The sequence below is a fragment of the Thermobia domestica genome, chromosome 5, assembly GCF_964235325.1.
Source record: "Thermobia domestica chromosome 5, izTheDome1.hap1.1, whole genome shotgun sequence".
NCBI classification, from domain to species: domain Eukaryota; kingdom Metazoa; phylum Arthropoda; class Insecta; order Zygentoma; family Lepismatidae; genus Thermobia; species Thermobia domestica.
Window position 1 is genome coordinate 34,602,078 of NC_137458.1, and position 13,829 is coordinate 34,615,906.

Consider the following 13,829-nt stretch of genomic DNA (forward strand, 5'->3'; position numbering starts at 1 on the left):
TCTGACGCAATAATTTATATTACTTATTTCGTGTTTGTTTTGCACACCAGAATATTTAAGGTGGGAAAGTAAAGAAAAAAAGTGGTCTGTGGTGGAGCGCTCACATCTAAGGCGTGAAAGTACCTTCTTCAATCCTAACTCCCGCCAAGTAGTCTTTGTGGTGGACAAACAGTATTCGTGTGTTAATGGGAGATTGACAAATATTGATGGAGGATCTTATAATTTAGTGAAGCATGACTTAGTGAAACGGTGCGGTGCTGATAGATTTTTGGAATCTAACCGAACAGCTCATTGCTGCTCTATTAAATAAAAATACATTAGTAACAATGATATCTTAGTAACGATAAATCTGTCTGGGCAGTTTGAAAAGGTAGTGATGATCTTACATGTCAATGTTTGTTGAGTACGCATTTTTTGCGCGTAACTGGTTCTAAGGTTAATTATTAATCAGGAACTGTAATATTGCGCAATGGATTGAAACATATAAGACTATATTTTCAGAAAACGGTTGAACGGAGTTTTGATAGAGCAGGGTTGAAATTTGGACACCATGCAGGCCAGTCTTGAAATGGAAACAACACACATAGTGCCAATAATTCTGACAGTGGAAAGAGGGTTCTTTCTTTCTTTTTGCGACCGGATCCAATTATGGAAACTTTGGTTAACAACGCAGTGCAGTGTAATTTAGATCAGAAGGAAGTGGAGGCCAGATAATTGAAAATGAATCTGCTTACAGATGATCAGCTTTTCCAATGGCGATTATTTTTTTAATAAAAATCTATATTCCCTTTTGGAGAATATTAAGAGTGATGCAACATCTGCTGGTATGGATCGTGAAATGTACGCATCAGGTAAAAACTGTGCAAACATCGAAACTGTTGAATTTGATGTGACTGGAACAAAAGGTGATGAGAGTCAACAATGTTTCGGGTTCTCCTAGAAACTTCAGTGGAGTGTTAGGAACAATAGTTTCAAATAATAATTGCAATAGTATAGATACGTAAGATTGCGTTGGGAAGTCACATAGGCAGTACAATAGTGAAATAGTGAATGATGTGCCGGTGCACCATCCTGATAAAGGAAAGTCTTACAATCCAACGAAATGCTAACGTCCCATTCTGAAAAAAAAAAAAAAGAAAACAGAAATCTTTTTCTAAAATGAAGCAACCATCTGTTAGTGAAATAAATTCAAGTAATGGGAAAGATAACTTAAAAAAGAAACCAAACCCGATTACATCCAGCAGTGTGAACAAACAATTTGGAAGCAACTGATGTAGATATTAAAGTTTCTGAGAAATTTATGGAGACCAATGGGGGGTCACCCCCTAAACTTCGAGTAACACCCCCCTAAACGTCTGCCTTCCTGAATAGGCAATTTTTCACAATTATTTCATGTTTTGTACGAGAAGTCCTATTTGAATATAGAACTCTCAAACGACTGAAAGAAGAACTTTCTTCAAGGGATTTCTAATGAAGCTTTCCTGTGAAGAATATAAATACATTATATTTCATAATTTGTCAGCTCTGGCAACAAAATGTGTGCTTCTTCCAATCGGTACCGCTTCAGTGGAGAGATCATCTTCAACAATGAATAGAATTTTAACTTCAGAATGGTGCCTGTTCACACGGAACACGTTAATAATTTGATGAAGGTGTCCTTGGAAGGATCTTGTTTACCTGATGTTTGAAGGGAAAATAAAAGTGTTGAGGCTGATTTTGAAAATTTTATAAGTTGAGCACAGGCCCGTATCCAAGAGGATTTAATTGAGCCGGACCCACCCCAAATTTTTGCTGCCCCCCTAAAATTTTCACGGTAGGCTTGCAAATGAACTATAATATGATTGGATCGGGTCATCTCTAACTTCTTTCGTTACCCCCTACATCTTCGGGCTGGCTACCGGCCTGGTTGTGCATACGAGAAATGGTTGAGAAGTCCTATACGAGTGGCATCGGTTCAGTTGCACCATGAGTGAATCATAATGAATGAATCTGCGTTTTAAAGAATATTAAAGAACTTGGAACAGTGATTTTCAATCTTCGTAAGACTGCGCCGCCGTTCACAAGTATGCTTGTAAATATATTTCCAATACTTGTTTTTTTCATTAGAAACACATTTAACTTGACTATTAAACGAACCCGCATAAGGCATGTATAGGTTATAAAGTGGTGATAGAATGTGTGAAAATATGAAGGAGTGCAATGACGGTTCAGAGGAGAGTTTTTCAAAATATGCATACGGTAGTCATCAAGACTATTAATACATTCATGAATATATGAGTCCCATTGGTAAAAATTTACAAAACTACAAAGTACAAAATTGCCTATAAATTTAAACGAATTTAGTTACCTACAATGTTGCGATAAAAGGTACACTCATGTCCAAAATTATTGTCGCATGTCTATAAATACAGGATATTCCTGTATGTTGATGTACATCAATATATATATTCCTGTACATCAACATACATGGAATACATCAACATATATTCCTGTATGTTGATGTAGGAATATAATTTGATAACAAATTCGCCCAGTATTTCTTATAATGTTAGTATGTATATAATTGGCAAAGACATGTATGTGGCAAATTTCATGTCAAAAGAGCAGTAAATAAGAACAATAAAACGAAAATAAAACTTTCTTGTTCATTTAGCAACATTTTGTTTTACTCATTCTAATTTTCGTATTTATAATTCTTTTCCTATGAAATTTACCACAAATATACATTTCCCGATTATACATATAGTATCAGTATTAAAAGTACCCTGCAAAATCATTATCAAATTATATTCTTACAAGAAGACAGTTATAGATATGCGACAATCATTTTGGAGATGACTGTACAATATCTGAAATTAGCAATAAATGTTCTAGTATATCATGTTGTTGTTTTAGCACTTCAGATATCAGATCGAGTTCATCTAACCTAACCTAACCACTGACGAATCTCAGTCGCGAAAAGTTTCCATTTTAGGCAGAGCAAACAAATTTAAGAACGAAAGGAGAAGTGATAAATTTAGAACATCTGACGTTTATTTGTCCATGCATACATTAATCAAGAAAACTATGACGGATTTTAGTTAAACGTTAGTCAAGTGAATTAATTCGTTAATACTATAACTTACCTTGATTGTAATGGGTATTGACACAAAATAAAAATAAATAAATAACAAGGATTTTAGGAATGATCCAAAAAAATGGATCAAAAGATTGCGATCTTAGCCAAGAATTTTAGGAATGATCCAAGAAAACGCATTAAAAGATTGCGATCTTGGCCAAGAATTTTAGGAATGATCCAAGAAAATGGATCAAAAGATTGTGATCTTGGCCAAGAATTTTAGGAATGATCCAAGAAAATGCATCAAAAGATTGCGACCTAGGTCACTAATTAGTTTTTGGATCAGTTGCCACAAAATTTTTGAACGGCTTTTAAATCGAGTTTTCGTGTTTTTTTAATTTTTTGTAATAAGCACATCATATTGAGTTAAGTGATAGTTTTGGTTTGGCAACACTATACGTAGTTCTCCAGACATGGGGCGTACAAGAAAAATTTTGATTGAATGAACTATATTGGATTTTTAAGATTAGGAGCCACAAAATTTTTGAACGACCCCTATTTCAGTTTTCGTATTTTTTATATAGAATAAGTACATTGTATTGACTTAAGTGGTAGTTTGGGTTTGGTTACACTATTTGTAGTTCTCCAGATATGGGGCGTACAAGAAAATGTTTGATTGAATTATATATATTGGATTTTTTGGATCAAGGTCCACAAAATTTTTGAACTGACCCTAAATCGAGATTTTGTATTTTTTTTAAAGAGTACGTACATCATACTAAGTTAAGTGATAGTTTAAATTTGGTTACACTATATGTAGTTCTCCAGATATAAGGCCTACAAAAACTTTTTTGGCTGAAATATATTGGATCTTTTGATACAAAAAACGAAATGAAGGTCAATTCAACATTTTCTACTTTATTGAAATTAGGATTGCAGTGGAAAGGTGTCATTTTTTGTGTTATTGCAGAATTTTAGGATAATACGAGAAAGATAAAAATAATAGTATAAGTTTTCTAAAAGTCAAGCACCCACACCACCCTTAAATTTTCTAAGCACCTCCCTGAGTTTGAAATCCTGGCGGAAACCCTGGTTACAGGAGTCCTTGATTATAGGATCTCGGAAAGTCAAACCGCTGCACTGGAAGTGAAAAGTGTTGTAGGGAGCACGGGCGTCTTTCGTGGGGGTGGGGGCAGGGCAACCGCGTCCCCCCCAAATACTTTAGGTAAAAAATAAATGAATCAATGCTGAAAGTATTTAGATCTGTATGGAAGAAGTGAAAAGAGATTTAGAATTTAGATTTCTGGGCTTTCGGCATCTAACGCCATTTAGCCCGTCACGTTTGAGGGATGACGTGCCTCGGCGAGCACACTATCCGGGGAAAGGGAAGAAAGAAAGGATTGGGAAAGGAAGAAAGCGGCCTGGGATCTATAAGTTAGGTACAACCCCGGTATTTGTCTGGTGGGAATGAGGGAAACCCAGGTAAATCTCATTCAGGTTGGCTGGCCTGAAAAAACGTTTTACACTTTTTCAACCGAGTGACGCCACCCGAAATCGAAACCGGGACCGCTCGCATCGAAGACGAAAGCGTTAGGGACTACGTTAGGTTAATGTGATCAAAATGTCCGCCTGACGTGTGTCACTTTTAAAGAAAGATTTGTCACTTGCATAGTAGTCTTGGCTGCAGACACACAATTATTTTATTGCTTAACCAGCAACAATTGGTTTCCATGACGAAGAAAGACTGGAGAAGGGAAGGAAAGGATGTATAGAAAGTTAATCCGTGAATTAAGAAGGGAAATCTACATGACAGGGAAATATGCAATAGAAATGAAGGTGACAAGAGAAATTTGAATATTATATATGAGAGTAAATTTCATGAGAATACTGTAGAAGGGTAGCAAGAGAAAACTACTATGACAATATAGAAACTAGGCCTAAAGATAAAAATGAGTGTTTAATGAGCGAACTGAGCTTGAGGAAGATGAAAAAAAAAAAAGTTAAGGAGCCATGTGACAGCAAGAATAAGTCGTGCATTTTATACATTAAAACGCAAAATGAAGTAGCCCTAATCGAGGGTGGTTCATTGGATAAGTTCAAAAATATAGATCGAAACGAACAACAAAAAGGTAAGACTTCTTTCAAAGAGTTAAGATTTTGTTAGCTAAAAAATCAAAATGTATGAGGACTATAAAACTACACTGCTGCAAATGCGTTTAAGAACATTGAGCAGGAATGTCAAGGTGAAGAAATTACTTAGAAACCATATTATATGTAAATTTACTTTTTTTTTCTCATGTAGCCTACCAGTGATGGAAGAAAATCATGATGAATTATGTTGGTAAAGGTAGAAAGAACGGATCCCGTTAGTAAAGTAGATTTCAATTTATTCATAATTTTGACGTAAATTTAGTTGGGGTCTACTAGCATTCTAGTCGTCGTCGTCCCCCCCAATTTTAACATGCCAGAGACGCCCATGGTAGGGAGTATCCCCTTAGTTACTGTATGTAGTCAGATGAGAGAATCTGCTGCATCAATATATCTGCTAAAGCAATTGCGCTTTGGTCGTAAGATAGTTTAACCATGATAGGGAATTAGTGTTGTACACCTAAACATAGGCTACTTTGATCATATATTGGTTGATTGGAATGGTAGCATGAAGGCTACCCTTGGAGTCCATGTCGAAGGCGAGTGACGTTAAATATACTTAGGAATTGGTTCCGTCCTAGTGGTAGAGGAACTTTCTTTGAATCCGAATGCGTTTGGGTTCGATCCCCTGTGTGTGTACTTCTTAGCACAATTAGGTGCTGTGAATATTTAAATGTTTCTCAGGGCAACTTTCATGTAGGAAAGTGAGAGAGTGAGTGTTAACCAAATTCCTCATTCCTTGAGTGCAAGGAAATTCAGTCAGAGCCGTGAAGTGAAGGCTGACAACCTAACCCAAAGACAAACCTATCTTATATATTTTAGATAGATCCCTTACGGTAGACTTACTTTGGAGTCTCAGATCCAGGAGTAGTCCAGACTGTGTCCTGTGAGTCAAGGTCCAGTCTTTGAAATGTAAGGAGTCAAGGTCCAGAGTTGAGAGATTACTGCAACCCCTATTTCCACAGGTCTCTTTTGATTAAAGAGATTTGAATAATTAATGAAATTATGATAATTAGAAGTTAGTTTGTTTTCTTGCTTTCTTCATTATTTATTGGGGAAAAGCAAGCAGAAGATTTTTGGATGCATATAGGGATGGAGTGGCGTCCTAACTGTCTAAATTAATCATCCATTTTCTAAGTTAGAATACTTATTACAAATAAATATTTAATCTCCCAATTAATTCCTCAAATTTTTCATTTAATTTCTTTGATATGAACTGATCCTAGGCATAACGAGCATGTAATTATTATTGGACTTATAGATATATATTTATTTAACAGATGGTTGTGAATGCAAAGTTTTCTGTAAATTTAAATTTTATTTTAATTGGAAGAAAAGATAATAGTATATTTGTCGAAAGAACGAAAGAAGAAGATCAATATTTCTTGCGGGAAGGAAAAGTTGATTCAGTAACTTCACCTCAAGTGGGGTCTTAGCCAGTTATATATACAGGGTGACCCAAAAGTAGGTATACAGTACCGTACTGCATTTTATATAATTTCTTATTGTTATCCATCAGATAGACTTAGTTTCTTTATTATTTGTTCTTAATGTGTTTTTAGTTACATCTTAAGCTCGGAAGAGCAGAAACAAATAAACTCATAAACTAGAATGTTATACTTGATCAATGCAGGGGTGTATACCTACTTTTGGGTCACTCTTTATATATATATATATATATATATATATATATATATATATATATATATATATATATATATATATATATATATATATATATATATCAGATATATGGCCTAGAGCTGTATAGAGCTCTGTCAAGAGAGTGCATAAGATTATACAGACAGACAGACAGATCGGATTCTAAGAGCATTACATTCGAAAATAGGATCGAAGGTTCACGATCACGATAACATCATTTTTTCTTCCAAACTACAGTGCGCGACTTTTGTATTGATGAGTTAGTCAATTTTAATATTTTATGGTAAGCATATTGAAGAAAAAAATCTAAACCACGTCACCATGTAAAATTACAAACATTCCAAATTTAATAATTAGTGGCATAGCCAATCTGGTATGATGAAGAGTGCTAACAAATCCAATAACGAAAAACCACACATATACCCTAACAATTATGTGGCGTGGCAGATTGTCCGGTCGGCCAGGAGACTTCCTGAACTCTTGCAACGCGAATATCAATATTTTCTCTCAGTACAAAGACGTGGAGCGAATTGCATGAGAGATAGATAAGAAAGAAGTTAGGTTATTTCAATTTTATTTAGTTTACATAGTACTGAAATAATTACATAGTTACAAACTTGCTAAGAAGCTCTAAATTAAACTTTCCAGCGCTGCAGCCCATGGAAGGCTATGTCAGGGCAACCAGGTGTCTGACATTCAACTGGCTGGTTGATGGGTGGCCAGGCGCTATTACTTCTGGCTTTCTAAATCGGAGATCACTAGCACTTGTTTTATGTTTCTGAACATTTGTCTCATGTTGCTGGATGAGTACCAGAAAATGTGCTTCCACAGAGAATAGAACGACGGACAATTCCCACCGAGGCTGCGTACACCAACAATTCAGATAAACTGGAAATTATTATTATTATTATTATTATTATTATTATTATTATTATTATTATTATTATTATTATTATTATTATTATTATTATTATTAATAATAATAATAATAATAATAATAATAATAATAATAATAATAATAATTGAACATAGAGTAATAAGATCAAATATAGAACCTGTTCCTCGAACGCTGAATCCTTATCAGAAACCATTACTCGCTCTCCTTTACTGTCTTTGTTTTATGATAATAAAGGTTGAAACCAAAAATCGTTAATTTGAACCACTCCATTGTAAAAAAGAAATGAAATCTTTAAGTTTTACGTTTCACGGTTATGCCAGTTAAGCTAAAGGAGACGGTAATGATGAGTAATGAAATGGTGGAACGGATAAAGTGGGAGAAAACAGGAGAACCCCGAGAAAAGCAACGCACACGATGTTTCTTCACCACAAAGTTCACTTGGCGCGAGCTGGGATAGAAGCACCGACCACATGCACCAGAGCTGAACGCTCTATCACTGAGCCACCGCCGCCTTGCAGTGCAGTTTGAATAGAGGATTAAGGGGGCAAAGAGAAGCTATTCGTGGGACTATGAACCAATTGAAAAAAAAAAAAAAAAACTTCGTTTCCAGTTTTAGCTGTATGAAAATCTAAAAACCAGAATTACTAGTAAATTTAACCACTTCCGCTTTCGATACAGCGTTGCGGGCTGTAATGATATAGATAAATATATAAATAGATACATAGGGCCGGATCCAGAATTTTCTGAAGGTGGTGCACCAATAACTACTACTACATTTGAATTAAATATTTTTAAATGCCAAATGCATATGTGGTTTGAATGAGAAATATTGTTTAGTAGGTAAATCCTTTTCCTTCAAACTTTAGAAAATCGACTTAAAGTATAACTTTTGCAAAACTCCGCTTTCTTTTAAGCCCCCAACGGAAAAATGAGGGTAGAAAATTTCAGAAAGTTGCTTTTTTCACCGTTAGTAGCTATTTTCTCATTTTCGATAGCGTATATTAACAACGAAGACTTCCCTTAATCCGGCCCTAGAACATTTCTGTTCCATGGTGATAAATTTCTGGTTTGAACAGAGGGTTAATGATAAAGATGGAATATTCCTGACAACCTGAATCGATCTAAAGAAAACACTTCTCGATATCTTTTACAGTTTTTCGTCTATAGAAATTAGTATTGAAACGGACCGTAGTAGGTCTAGTAAATTTCAACAACTTCTGGTTTTGGCAGAGTGTTATTCTATTGAGACCCTAATTCAACCATAATTGATGAGTCAATTGCAAGAAACCGCAACTCGATATCTTTTAATGTTGTGGCTTTATAGAATAAATATAGAAAGCACAAGTAATAGTAAATTTTAAACACTTCCTGTTTTGGCAGTGTTGTTGATAGTCATGTTATGTTCTCTAAAAACAATGAATCGTTTGTAAGGAGAAAGATTCTTGCTAACCATACCGATTTCTCTTTGTGTTGATAAATGTTTGTTTCAAATAACTCACTTCTGGCCTGAAAAGAGTTTCCACAGAGAAGAAGGCTGAATCGATTGTTAAAACCCGTTTCTTGATAGAGCAACCCACATTATGCTTTATTTTTTGTTTAGTTATGCTTTATTTCTCTCCAAATTATGCTTTTTGTTAATTTCAATCATTGAATTACATTAATCGTGTATAATGTTTAATACTTACTATACGTATATTAAATATTCTAAATATCTTGATTTATTTATTAATATTTTATGCAACCAGTTTCTTTCATATTTAATGAACTTTCTACTTAATGCACTGTAAAGAGATATGCTTTACTTGAGTCAATTTTTTTAATCACTTGTGTGCGCCTTAGAGGTGCATATATACAGAAAGGGAAAGTAAAAGATGCCACCAAAAAGTACAGAAAGTGCTCAAGTTCAAGAGGTACACATAACAATATAATGTAGAGTTCTTGTGTACTATTCATTGTTGGCGGAAAGTTTTCTTCTTTTTTTTCTTTTTTTATTTTCTCCACATCAAAGGATTGCACCGAAAAGTTTACAGAAATAAAAATAAGCTGTTCATTGTTGCATTGTTATGTACTCAATGATTTTCCATTGTAAATATTGGTTTTAAAAGATATTAATACTGATACTGAAACAGACATTTCCAAGAATTGTGATATATATTTTAAATTATGCTTTATGCTTTATTTTCTAAAATTATGCTTTATTATGCTTTTAAAATTAGTTTCTTCTGGACCCTTAGACAACCATAACCATGTTCAAGGTACCAACCATATGGGTAAAATGCCATTATGCTTTTTATGCTTTTGGGTTGCCCTATTGATATGTCTTACCGGTTTTGTTTCATATAATCAGTACTGAAACCGGAAGCAATGGTAAATTTAAACAACATCCGGTTTTAATGGCAGAGTGCTGTGGATTTATGATATGTTGTCTTAAGACGCTGAATCGTTTTTTTTTTTTTAAAAAAAAGAAACATTTCTCGTTATTACTGAGATCGTTTCTGTGGTAATAAACATTGAAACCAGATACTTGTAATTTTAATCACTTCCGGTTTTAATAGATCTGTAAGAGAAGATATACAATTTATTCTTGGCGCGCTTAATCGATTGTAAGAAACCGCACCTTGATAGAATTTACCGATTTTGCTTCATGGAAATCAGTATTAAAACCGGAAATAGTATTAAATTTCTACTACTTCTGATTTCGAGATGGTCTTGTAGATAGATATGATATGTTGTCTTAAGTGCTTACTGACTTGAGTTGATTTTAACGTCCCTTTCAGGAGCAAGCTTATATGAGACGGGACCTACTGATTACCGTGGAATTCGAAACATATAAACTCCCCCGGAAATCGAACTTGGGGCTCCTACGCCAAAGCGGCGTACGCGAACCGCTTAGCTACAAATGAGCTCACTCTTAAGTGACTGAATCGAAGGGAAAAACAGAATGTTTATATTGGCTTTACACGCTAATTAGTTTACTAAAACAGCTTCTCGCTTTCTGTTACTGTTCGAGTTCTATGGCGATAAACGTTAAAACCGAAATAGTAAATCTGAACAACTTCCGGTTTCTGTAGAGTGCTGTGCATAGTCATGGTATGTTGCCTGGAGACGCTGAATGGTAGGCAAAAAACCGCTTCTCGTTATCTGTTACAATTTTAGGCCTACCGCTCACTGGCGACAAAACAGTTGCGCAACTATCTCGTCGCTGTCGCCTGCAGTCAGCAACTTCACGGAGACAAAACAGTTTTGTTGCCATACCCTCGCTCACTGGCGACGGCAACAGAAAAGTTGCCGAGCATTTGATATCACAATTTACATAATCGGCAACCGGAACAGTTCACATAATCGCTGGTTTCGGACATTAAAAAAAAAAAAGAATAAAACTACCGCCCATTCCAATGGTTAAATAAATAAATTTAAATAAACTTTCGAAGGTAGCGTCAACAGGGGCGTTATTTCAGACTTCACTTGAGGGGGACAAGAGCACCACCGACATAAGACTTTCACGTTTTGTACTAGTATATTAGTAGACAATTGATTAAAGTATATGTATTCCTCAAACTGTTGTGGAGCAATTGCACCTCCTGCCCCCCCTAAATGACGTCCCTGAACGTCAATGAGTGACAAAAGTAACAGCATTGTGTATGCTAATATGAACGGGAACAATTATTCGAATCAAAGGATAACAAGAATAACGAAAATATAAAACGACTGGAAATAACTAACAGAACGAAACTAACAAAAGCGGCAATCCGACAACACTGTACAGTAACTGCACTCTCAATGTTCTACGTATAGCCATAAAATAAAAATTGGCTTTCTTCGTTCTTCCCGCGTATTCTTCACGTTTTAAAATCGGCCATTTTTATACAGTACAGTTTTTTTTCTTTTTTATATTTGAAATGGAAAGAAACTTGAAAATGATAATTTTATCTGTATTTTTTTCTAGTTGTGGGAAATTAATGAAAGTAGTAGTGTGTAGTATGACAGCGATATGTCATTATCGAAAAATGTACCTACCTGTGTTGTTTTTTCTTGGCTGGAATGCTCATTCTAGTTTCTTATAACAGCGAAACACACTTCCTTCCATAATTTCTTCTTTATATATATATATTTCTTCTTTAACACTGAGCGTTTCTCTATATCCTCAATTAATTTTTCATAGTCTTTATCACTAAAGACATGCTAGTCACTAATCAAAGAATGTATTAGTTTCCATTGCGAACACTTCTTTTCACGCGCTACACACGGAACGAACTGTTACGTGAAAAAAAAAAGTACAAAACATTTATTTTTTACCTTTCTATTTGGAGGTACCTCGGCAACTTTTCTGTCGCCGTTGCCTCAGTGAGCGGACTCCCATAAGACTCAATGCATTTTTAGATGTTGCGAAACTGTTCCGTCGCCGAGCTGTTGCCCTGCTTGGCGACACCTCGGCAACTTTTCTGTCGCTGTCGCCTCAGTGAGCGGACTCCCATAAGACTCAATGCATTTAGCCAGAGCAACAAGATAGTTGCCCGACAAAATGTTGCCAGTGAGCGGTAGGCCTTAATCTACCCTAGTAGCAGATACAACTTGCAAACCGCTTGCTGTCGGCCAAGCTTGCACCAAGCTTGACTGGAAAACGTGCAAGCATGTAGTAGCTGTATTCTAGTAACGAACTTACATGGAAGCAACCTTGCACTCAGTGTTCCATTCAAGCTTGACGCAAGCGTTTTACAAATCAAGTCAATAACTAGTGAACGGCCAGTGATGCTATTGCGCTCTGCGAAAGGTCTGCAGCATCGCTTGCAAGTATAACAAAAGGCAGATCGTATAAAAGCATGCGTTTCAAGTGCAAGTGTAATTAGACCAAAAGCCAAGCACCCGCCGACTAGCCGAAAGCTTTCTTGCTACTAGAGTATAGACAAAAACCCTGAAACCGACTAATTTTTACAACTGCCGGTTTGAATTGATAGTTAACAGAGGATATGGTATGTATTTCTTGGAACGCTAAATCGATTAAAAAAAAAAAGTTTTCGATCTCTCTTACCGTTTTGAATCTGATACCGGTATCTTTCAACGGACGGATGGATGAACGAAGAAACCTGTTCTACTGTATAAGACTTCCGACAAGTGTTTATAGCATAGTTTGAAATTCTAACAAATTTCCTCTTAGTTACACAAATTGGAGATTTTTTTTTTTTTTTTTTTTTTTTTTGTATGTGGCCCGTATCTTCTTAGGGAAGACGATGTTAACAACGCCTTTCATTTAAAGCTGCCCAATCAATACCTGATCGTTCGATCTCAAAATCTTTATAAGCACCATTATAAAGATAATTATATTTTCTCACCTGTTAACGTCTTTACAATCTCATCACACTTCATCAGGTATCGCACAGTTATCACACGTCATCAACTATTACGTTATCATCCTAATGCTTCGAGAACTTCGTCCGCCAACCTTCCGCAATACTCAACAAACATTAGTAGTTACTTGTAGCCAAGTTGTGGAATGTATGTTGCAATATGTGGCAGCGCCGGACTCAATCAGCACATATCAGCGAAGGGAAATTAGCTTTAGTCTGAAGATTCTCATATTCGGGAAATTCCCGAAGTATTCAATGTGAATGGAAAGTTACTACAGGATGGAGTGCAAAAGAATTGATAATTCCAGATATCAGCATTTGAACTATTTCCTTCCATTATAACTGAGGCCAATGTTACAACATTGATTCACACAGGCTCGAGAGAAATGAAAGAAAAAAAGACATAGAACTGTGTAAAATGATTTTTAATCAACCTTTAATTATATAAATCCAGTAAAAATAGATAAAACTAAAGAAAATAGATTTGAAACAACAAATTAGAGCATGGTAACTGTGGTAGAGTGCTCACCTCTGGTGCGAGGAATCAATGGATTTATTCCAGGTCACAAGGCTTTCAGGTGGGCTACATCGTGTCTGGGGCTGCGGTGGCTCAGTGGTAGAGCACTTACCTCTGTTGCGTGGGGTACTTGGTTCGATTCCAGCTCGCGCCAAATGGACTTTGTGGTGAACAAACACCATGTGGGTGGGTTTCCTTGGG

General features: G+C 35.7%; 1 protein-coding gene across 3 annotated transcripts in view; it reads right to left on the reverse strand.

The window, feature by feature from the left end:
* LOC145685849 (TNF receptor-associated factor 4-like) overlaps nucleotides 1-13,278 on the reverse strand; it is a 111,062-nt gene extending 97,784 nt beyond the window's left edge. For all 3 annotated transcript variants that reach the window (XM_081758477.1, XM_081758475.1, XM_081758476.1), the window contains exon 1: nucleotides 13,097-13,278. The gene's annotated coding sequence lies outside the window, so the exon portion shown is untranslated. The remainder of the gene's footprint in view (nucleotides 1-13,096) is intronic.
* Nucleotides 13,279-13,829: the final 551 nt, after the last annotated feature.